General features: G+C 37.7%; 1 long non-coding RNA gene across 1 annotated transcript; it reads right to left on the bottom strand.

The window, feature by feature from the left end:
* Positions 1 to 8,642: 8,642 nt before the first annotated feature.
* On the bottom strand, positions 8,643 to 10,027 carry LOC138893115 (uncharacterized). Its single transcript, XR_011408243.1, has 2 exons — positions 9,135 to 10,027; positions 8,643 to 9,022 (listed from the first exon to the last, which is right to left on the bottom strand). It is a non-coding gene; the product is annotated as an uncharacterized lncRNA (long non-coding RNA).
* Positions 10,028 to 10,479: the final 452 nt, after the last annotated feature.

Raw genomic sequence — 10,479 nt, 5'->3', positions numbered from 1 at the left:
TTTGTCCTTGAATGTGCCAAGAGTTGTTTTCCAAGCCATCAAATCACTATTCCATCTTACCGCGCATATACCCGGGGGTGATCCCACGTCACCCTATTCGACATAATCCCGACAACACCATCTCAATTGAGATTATTCCTTTTATCCATATTTGTAAACTTTAAGACTAAATTTATTACACTCCAAACATTTTCAAAAGACCTGATTTTCACATCAACGCACGGTATTAGTCTCAACTGGCTATAGCAACTCATGCCTGTGCACAAATCAACTTTCTTGATAGTGTTGAGGTACTTCAAAAAAATTTCGGGGTGTTACATTCTCCCCCACTTAGGATCATTCGCCCTTGAATGAGAAGTAGAGTCTGCCCTCAAACACATAACATAACTTATATCTTCTTTCGCACGTCTCAATCCCCCAAATTTTACTAACTCCCAAATTTTTCAGAAATTTCGGCAGAGTATCCCCTGTAATTGGGCCTATCCACCTGCTAGAGTAACACCAAAATAACTCCTAACAACACATTCACAACCCAACAAAGCACCACAATGTGTATATTAATAACACTAATCTCAACATTATAAGCACTGCATTATCATAATGATATCAGGACATGAAGCACATCATATGTATGCCCATCACCACATATCTTGTCTTAATAGTTGTTCATAATCGATTACAACATCGCCAATTAACCTCATGTTAACAAAATCTCATTTCAAACCTCCACTTTACTAACAACGAGATACGAGACATGAAGACCTCATAATTATTTACCCAAATTAACGAGTTATATTTAACGCCACTTGGGCACTCATCTCGTAGGCTAAAACTCAATAATTACAACACGAATATGGCAAATTATGCACAAAGAAATTCATACAATAATTTTCAAATAAACCTAACAGGCATGACTCCCTATAAGTACTATAATACAATTTAAATTCCACAAAGGGAGAATTTATACTCATAAATTTTTCACCACAAGGATCTCGTCCTTATATAACTTCCACCGCGGCTTGTAGCCCAGTTTAAATATTTCACACCATAAAAAAATGCAAGGATCTCGTCATCAACTCCGAATCACAAGTATTTTGCACATTGTGCCAACCGAAATTTTTAATTTCCTCTTTTACTTCTTTTCAATAAATTTCGTAAACAATTTTCACAACATATAATGAACCCCCATACCAATAGGGCATATAATTCATAAAATTAAAATCAATTATTCTGAAATCACATCAAAAATCACTGTAGAGAGTAATAGAAAGTCACTTTTGGACTTATAGTCCTCAATAGTATACAAAATAAAAATGATAGACACATGCTAACATCATCGAATCTCCCGACAGGGATCAACATATAAGTGGGTCACAAAATTACAAAGCTCATCCATAAGCAGAGCATAATAGGAGGACTCGTCTCAAAATTCAGAACCGAATCAAATTAAGGAAAAATATTCTTTTATAACAAATCAGGATCATACTTGTAATGACACCATCTGGTGTAGTGGTCTCAGCCACACCGTAGAAATTATATCAACGGGCTGGGCCTCCCCCTCTAGGGCGCCCTCTACCCACCTGTCCTCCACCTCTAACTGGCTGTGTACGTGGGGTAGTAACTGCATTGGGGCCCATAGCCTGAGTGTTCTGATGGAATCCACCTCTCCCAAGTCTAGGACAATCTCTCATGGTATGCCTAGTATCACCACACTCATAACAACCCCTCTGAGGTCACGACTGCTCGTACTGAGTCTGTGCCGGATAACTGGAATAACCACTGTAAGAATTTTGTGTCGGTGGTGCACTAAAAGAACTTACTGGAGCACCCCGAGTAATCTGATGTGCAGAATGAGCTGGCCGACTGCTCGAGCCTCCGCCATAATGGGTCATAGCTGAAGAGTAAAATCCACTGAACCCTCCAGAGCTTCGAGACCTTTTGGTCTCCTTAGAATCCCTTTCCTCACTTAGAACACCCTAAATCATCCTCGCAAACTCCACTACTTGCTGAAATGGAGTATCAGTTTGCAACTCTCAAGCCATGCATATTTTAAGACCATAATCGAGCCCCTCAATGAATCTGCGGACTCGCTCTTTAACTGTAGGAACCAAGATAGGTGCATGACGGGCTAACTCACTGAACCTGATAGCATATTCTGACACTGTCATAGTGCCCTGACGCAACCATTCAAACTGTGTGCACCACACATCTCGTAGAGTCTGGGGAACAAACTCTTTCAAAAACATTTCCAAAAATTGAGTCCAAGTTGGAGGTATTGCATCGGCTGGTCTACCTTCTTCATAAACTTGGAACTACTGATATGCTGCGCCTGACAACTGAAATGTAGTAAAGGCAACTCCGCTAACTTCCACAATACCCATGGTGCGGAGAATGCAATGACACTTTTCTAGAAATCCTTGGGCATCCTCCGAAGTTGTGCCACTGAAAGTAGGTGGACTATACCTTTTAAACCTCTCAAGTCTCTTTTGTTCTCCTTCTGATGCCCCTGGCCTGATCTCAGGCTGGACCAGAATAACAGGTTGTACCGGTACTACATCCAGAACCTGACCAATGTGAACCTGCTCCTCTGGGGTCGTGGTAGGAGCCTGAGCTACTCCCTCAATTTGCGAAATATTTGGTGCAACAGAGATCAATCCCGCCTGAGTTAATGTACCAAACATACTCAGGAGCTATGCTAAAGTCTCCTGAAGTTTGGGGATAACAACAGGTACTTCCGGTACTTGTCCCCCAACTGGAGCTATTGGCGGCTCCTCAACAGATGTTCTGACAGGTGCTCTAGTTGCGGCATGTGCCCTTCCTCGGCCTCTACCTCGGCCTCAGCCTCTTGTGGCCATAGCAAAATACGTGGGTGCCTGGACAGTTGACCCGGTAGCACGTGTCCTCACAATCTATGAGAGAATAGATATACAAAGGCTCAAATTCCAAATTCAACAAATTCCGCACGACACGAATGAAAGAAGTGGAAATTTTCTAACAGTTCTGTAGCCTCTCGAAGATAAGTACAAACGTCTCTGTACCGATCCGCAAGACTCTACTAGACTCGTTCGTGACTCGTAGAGCCTATAAACCTAGATCTCTAATACCAACTTATCACGACCCAAAAATCCCACCACGGGCGTCGTGATGGCATTTAGTCTCTAAGACTAGATAAGCCGATTACAATTACATTTCAAGCATTTTTTTTTAAACCAAAAGTGGAAACAAATATAACAACCTTCCAAGATTGGTGTCACACCTCCTTTTTCCCACGGTGGATATGGGATAGGGGAGTTTTTTCCAATTTAGGTGACAATATTCGAAATGAGATTATTTATTTGATCAGAGTCGCCATTTGGAATAATTTATAGTGTCCCAAGTCACCGATTTATTTTGAAATCCCAAATCGAGGAAATTTAACTCTATTATATTTTTGGTCTGCGAACACAGAAGGCCGGGTAAGGAATTCTGTTAACCCGAGAGAAGGTATGAGGCACTCTCGAGTTCCGTGATTTTAGCACAGTCGCTTAACTAGTAATAATTGGCCTAATTATCTGATTTATACATATTTGAAACCTATTGTGCATTTTTATCTTTTAACCACTTTTAATATTTATGGAATTTTGTTTGAACAAGTCGCGATGTCGCGCGCTCGTTTGTTTTTGTACACATTACGAATCGCACCACATGTAATGTACCCGCGATTTACAACATGTAAATTGTTATTATTATTTGAAGTTATGGGCGAGTCACATGAAATGCACACCCGAATTGGGATTAGGTATCATAACTATGACACGGAAACCGAACCCACAGTCACGATGATTTATTTATCAATCGCACCTAAAAAAAACTACAATATTTATGAGTATTTCCTAGAGTTTGAGATTACATGTAGAGGTCTATAGTTATGAAATTATTTGTGGACAGAGTGAATCTAAAATGATCCGTCTAACACAAATTAAGCCTGGTTGTCCTAACCCATAACTATATGAATTAATTAAACCACTTAAATTAAACTAGAGGCTAGGCCTAAAGTTTAGGGAACTGGGCCAAGCAATCCAATAGAAATGTTCCAATTACAATTATGATGATTTGCAAACAAAAACTACGAAATCAGGAGTCGATCATTCAACATTCTTCACATCGCCTTTGAATATTTCGATGTCCAAAAATCAATTCATCACACCAAGGAGCATACTTAAGATCGTATGATAATAAACAATTGTCAAAGACTAATTCTTTTACATTGCGAGTTAAATGGATTATTACAGACCTTAACAACAAATGAATTCTGAACAATTAATTCTGCTCATACAAAATAGCTTACACTTTCATTTTTCAACTTTTGAAAACTCCGCCTAGAATTATCATGAGTCTCTCGTCCTAAGAAACACAGTTGAATTTCATAGCAACAAATGGCAAGCTAGCAATTCATATCAAATAAAACTAACGGCTAATGAGGAATTGGCGAATCAAACTTAACTAAGCATCCTATATCATACTGAAGTCAACAGCAAATCCAAACAATAATTTGTTCATGTTAAGCTACAGTATCAAAATACATGCTCAGTTTTCTCGAATAAACAGGTTTACATGTTCAATAAGCCCAAACCTACTCATTGTGGGAGGCACATTAACAAGAAAATATTTAGGTATGTATATAAATTTCAACCAACTCATAGCATATGGACGTTCAACCATATTTACATTTCAAAGTTGAAATTAGTACCTAAAGAGAAGCAGCAGAGCAAAAATTTAAGAAAATAAGCCTATAAAATTGGGGTGAAGAAACAACAATATCCAGACAACATCAGTAAATACAGCAAAGAAATGGAGCTAAACCAAACTCCAAAAACCCAGAAAAAATAAAAAAGAAGAAGCAAATAGCAGAAGAATGATGCCCAATATCAAATAATGAAGCTAACTGGAGATTTTTTAGTTTTCTAAAATTTTTCTAAAGGTAGAAGGCTGGAATTCCAGAAGTTTTTGAGAACAAAGAAAAGTCTGAAAACCTGTATGAATATGCAGGAATTAGGGTGTATTCATGTGTGAAGTCTGAGAGGAAAATGCTGAGTGAAAATCGTGTGTTGGTGAGAGGAATCTAAAAAATACAAAAATAAATGTCTATGTTGTAAGGAATGTGTTTTGAATGAGATAGATGGGAGAGTGAAGAAGGAGAGGGGGGAGACGGCTAGGGTTTTAAAATGGGGAAGGTCCTGAGAGAGATTGAAAATGGAGCAGAGGGGGGTGCGCCGCTGCTTGTTGAAGAAGTGGGGGGGTCCATTCTCTGTTGTGGTTCAGCCTCTAAAGGGAGAGTGAAATTAGGGTCTATTTTAGAGATGAGAGGGGATATTGGGCTGACAGGTAGTGGGCTAGGGCGAATGAAAAGAAAATGGGTCACTAGAAGCACCTGGCCCAAAGCTGTAATGAGACCCCATAGCCTTCTCTTTTCTTTATTTGTATTTTGCAAGACTAATCAATTTATTTAACACTCCTAATTCCAACTAATTTGTAAAATTAACCTAATGACCTATTTTTCTATAATTAACTAATTCATTTAGCTAACAAATGCATGTAGAGTTACTAATGTATTTTTTGGTATTTTATTGTTTTACAAATACAATTGATTATGCAATTAAAATCTAAACAAATGTAAAAATTAAAAATATTTTTGTATTTTATTTAGGATTTAAAATGCAACTTAAAAATGCATCAAACAAAGAATACGTACAAAGCGAATTAAGTAAAAATATAGAAAAATAATTTAAAGCTATTGTTTTGATTTTTTAGGAGTAATTTTATATTTGGGCAAAAATTAGGTGCTCACAACTGTCCCTTTATGCTCGAAAACATGAAGAGTTTTCGGGCAAAGATAAAGTGAGCAATTACGAGCAATTTTTGCCCGTTTGGATACTCCATGGGAAGCGTTTTTTTTTTAAATGTTTGACCGAACCTTTCTTTGGAGGTTGCCTACATATCCTTGGCTATAAAGGAATCAGGTCAGTGTAGTTCTGGAAGTTTAGGTAGCTGGGACTACCGAGAAGCTATGATTTCACTGTTGTTGCTGCTGTTTACTACTTGCTGAGCTCCTTATTATACCAAAGTCAAAATGAAAAAGACTAACTAAGCCTATCAGCTACGAGTTACAAGATTCCTATCTATGAGTCATTTGAAGCTTGATCTTGAGTTTTGGTTGGTTCTTCATGCAGACTCTGATCTAAACCTCGATGCTTGCTAGCTGCAAGTGGTAGTTCATTCTTCTTCGGCTTTTTGGATCAAGATGGGACATGCAAAGCTTGCGACTTCAATCATGTCTTGAACAGCCCATATCTTTTCATCTGCTTCTGCATTTTGAATTCACTTTTTTTTTTTATTCTGGATTGAGTCTTCTTCTTTTGGTCATCCCGGACTGTTGACTTGCATTCTTGAGGCGAGCTTCTGTACTTCTAACTTGAATTGAATTCTGAAATGACTTCCCTCGTTCTTCAGGTGGGCGCCTGCAACTGACTTGAAATTTGAAATGAATTCCCTTGTTCTCCAGGTGCATGCTAATGACTTGAAAATTGAAACAAATTCCCTCATTCTCCAGGTGGGCGACTGCCGCTAACTTAAAACTTGAAATGAATTCCCTCGTTCTCCAGGTGGGCACCTGATGCTGACTTAAAACTTGAAATAAATTCCCTCGTTCTCCAGGTGGGCGCCTGATGACTTAAAACTTGAAATAAATTCCCTCATTCTCCAGGTGGGCGCCAGATGACTTAAAACTTAAAATAAATTCCCTCATTCTCCAGGTGGGCGCCTGATGTTGACTTAAAACTTGAAATAAATTTCCTCATTCTCCAGGTGGGCGCCTGTTGACTTAAACTTGAAATAAATTCTCTCATTCTCCAGGTGGGCGCTTGCTGACTTTAAAAACTTGAAATGAATTCCCTCGTTTTCCAGGTGGGTGCCTGATGTTGACTTAACACTTGAAATGAATTTTCTCGTTCTCCAAGTGGGCGCCTGATGTTGACTTAAAACTTGAAATAAATTCCCTCGTTTTCCAGGTGGGCGCCTGATGACTTAAAACTTGAAATAAATTCCCTCATTCTCCAGGTGGGCGCCTGATACTACAACAAAATAAACAAAACAAAAGAAACTTTTCTGCCCCAATTTGCACTAGGAAGATTTGTGAGTTGTTAGCAGAACTATAAATCACCTATGCTATTGATGAATGATGCAATGATGAGAGTAAAATTGAAGACTCGACTAGGATATGCGTCTGCTAAAGAAATAAAAATCTGAAAAATCCAAACTAGAAAGGGTGTCTCCTAAATTTGAGATTGAACTTGCGGAAAACTATAAACTAAGCTTGACTAAACTAAAAACTGACCCTATTCTCTAGGCGGGACCCCTGATTTCAAGAAAATTAAAGATTGATAACTTAAGAAAACTAAAAATTGATCTTTTTTTTAATCCAGACTTCCTTTTTTTTTAAAAACTTATTATCCTAGGAGAAAATTCATCAGACTAGGTTTTTTTTTATGGTATCTTAGGAGAAAAATTCATCAGACTAGGATTTTGATCCTAGGAGAAAATTCATCAGATTAGGTCCTCTTTTTTTTTTTTGTTATCTAAGGAGAAAGATTCATCAGAATAAGATTTTGATCCTAGGAGAAAATTCATCAGACTAGGTCTCTTTTCTTCTTTTTTTGGTATCTTAGGAGAAAGATTCATCAGACTAAGTTTTCTATCCTAGGAGAAAGTTCATCAGACTAGGTCTTCAATCTTAGGAGAAAGATTCATCAGACTAAGATTTTGATTCTAGGAGAAAATTCATCTGACTAGGTCTTTTTTTTTTTGGTATCTTAGGAGAAAGATTCATCACACTAAGATTTCTATCCTAGGAGAAAGTTCATCAGACTAGGTTTTCAATCTTAGGAGAAAGATTCATCAGACTAAGATTTCGATCCTAGGAGAAAATTAATCAAACTAGGTCTCTTTTTTATTATCTTAGGAGAAAGATTCATCAGACTAAGACGTTAATCCTAGGAGAAAATTCATCAGACTAAGATTTCGATCCTAGGAGAAAGTTCATCAGACTAGGACTTTTTATCCTAGGAGGAAAAATGTGAAGAGCAATGGCAACATTTATGCACACTAGCAAGACAGATAAAGGAAAAGATTTGAGAAACTTACCTTTGTCGGCTCTTCTCTTCTTTTCTTTTTTTCTTTTTTTCTGAAACCCAAATTCCTTGCACTGCTTTCTTCCTGTTTCAAAACAAAGAAAATTTTGTCAGTTTTAAAAGTGGTGGTCGGTTTGCGGCCTTGAGTCTTGGGCAGCTTGGCTTTTGCTCAATCAGCTTGAGTCAGTTTCAAGAGACTTTTTGCTTTACATCAACCCTGATCGTTTCACACCCAGTACTATTTGTATTTGTGGCTCAATCAGCCTTATCCCAACTAGAGATCTTTGCTTAGGTGACCTTTTCTGATATCTTGAATAGTTTCTTGCTTTTTGAGCAATTTGTTTGTCAAAGAGAATCGAAAGTCCCTGATTAACCTTGAGGTTATCTTTGCTTGCTTTAGCCAAGTAGGCTGAAAAGAGTCTTTTGGGGAGAGCCTTTGCATGAATCCACAAGGCATGTTGACTGTAACACCTGAGTGTGCTGGCCAAATTTACTTTGCAACTGAAAAGCTGGTAGCAGATTTTGAAATCTTTTCTTGCTTGTTTTGACAAGGACTGAATCAAAGCAAAGGACATCATGATGCGAAGAAACAATATTAACAAGAAATGCCCCTGTCGGAAGGACAGAAGGAAGGGTTTTTTTTTTTTTTTTTTGCGGTAACTAACCTTAATGATCATGACATGCATTTTGGACTTAACGGTCTGATCTATCAAACTGACCAAATCTTCCCTTTTACCATTCTTATGACTTTGAAGTCGGGCTTGTTCGTGCCAATCCTTTGCATCAGTTTCACGACTCACTATCGACTAATGGTGCCCCGAGGGATTTTCACCAACAAGTCTCTCTCATTTATTCATCTCTGCTTACCGTCGTCTTGCAGTGCCCGTGAGAGTTTTCACTAGTAAGACTCTCTCATTTTTTCTTCTTTATTTTTCTTTTTCTTTTGCTTTCTAGTGTGAGCAAATTGACAGTGTTCTATGCGTGTGACAACTGTTGCTCATTGCATGCGTCTCTTGGCATTCTTAAAGGCATATCGGGAGGTCTTTATTTGGAAGGTTTTTGGATAGGGTTGGAAAGAAGGGTCGGCATGGAGGCTCTAAGTAGACTCAATATGATGGGTTGTACACTTTACAACTCTTGGAATCGACTCTTTCAAAAGTGAAATAAAAATTTTGCTCCAGTTTCTGATACTGGGGATTTTTGTATTTTTTTTTCTTTCTTTTTTTTCTTCTCTTTCTTTTTTTCCTTTTTTCTTTTTTGAATTCTTATTTGATTGGACCGAACCGTGTAAGGCTGCCTACGTATCCTTTTTTTAAAGGAATCAGGTCTAACGTAGTTCAAAACATCTGACCTAACTATTTTTTTCATCTTTCTTTCTTTTTCTTTTTCTTTCTTTTTTTCTCATTTTTTTTGTTTTCAAAACAAACTGCCCCAGCTTCTATTTTCTAAGGGCATGGACCTTCGAATGTTCTTTTTTCTTTTTCTTTTTCACTTGAACTTTCTAAGAGTTGCCAATTTGTACTTTGGGAGCATGGACTTTTCTTTTTATTTTTTTCATTCATTTTTTTTTTTGACTTTTGACTCTAAACTTGATTCCAAAAGAGGGTGATCAAAGAAAATAACACAGGCTCAAAAGGTGTAACAAAGGGTATAAAGTGTTTGGGTAGCAGAACAAGGGCCTCCTAGCCTCTAGAGTGCCAATCTTGGTTTCCTTTCGCGACACAGCATTGATGAACATGTTTGTCTTCTTGGTGTATCGTGGTCGAAAGACACTTTTCACCCATTAATGTCAAACTTTCCAATAAACTTCAATTGATTCTTCCTCAAACCCGACCTTCACAATGATTTGAAGGTAAAGATCATTAACCTCCATGGATCATTTTATTCGAGCTTAATTCCAAAGTGTTTCAACTCTTTATTTATCCTCAAAAGTTTCTTTTTCTCATTTATCCAATTCAAGCTTAAATCAGTTTCCTAAGATCTGGCCAAAAATTCCGCATGCATGTCATATCACTAAAACTAATGGGAAAAGAACTAAGCATGGAATGACACAAAAGGACAAACTGTATTTCATTGAGTAAACAACAAGACAAACAACCTAAAATCCGAGTTACAACCCTAAAATAACCTGGCTAATGAAAATAGCAACAAAATGGACAGACAAGACTCACACAAACAAAATAGAAGGATAGAAGGGTTTGACTCAATAAAACAAATAAAATCTGGATCACTCCCTGGAATAACCCAGATAATAGAAAAAATATCAAAACAAACTACCAAGATTCCTTCCTAGTGAGAAGGGAATGACTTTTCA

Source organism: Nicotiana tomentosiformis, chromosome 1, assembly GCF_000390325.3.
Source record: "Nicotiana tomentosiformis chromosome 1, ASM39032v3, whole genome shotgun sequence".
Lineage (NCBI taxonomy): Eukaryota > Viridiplantae > Streptophyta > Magnoliopsida > Solanales > Solanaceae > Nicotiana > Nicotiana tomentosiformis.
This window is presented reverse-complemented; position numbering and strand designations above follow the sequence as displayed.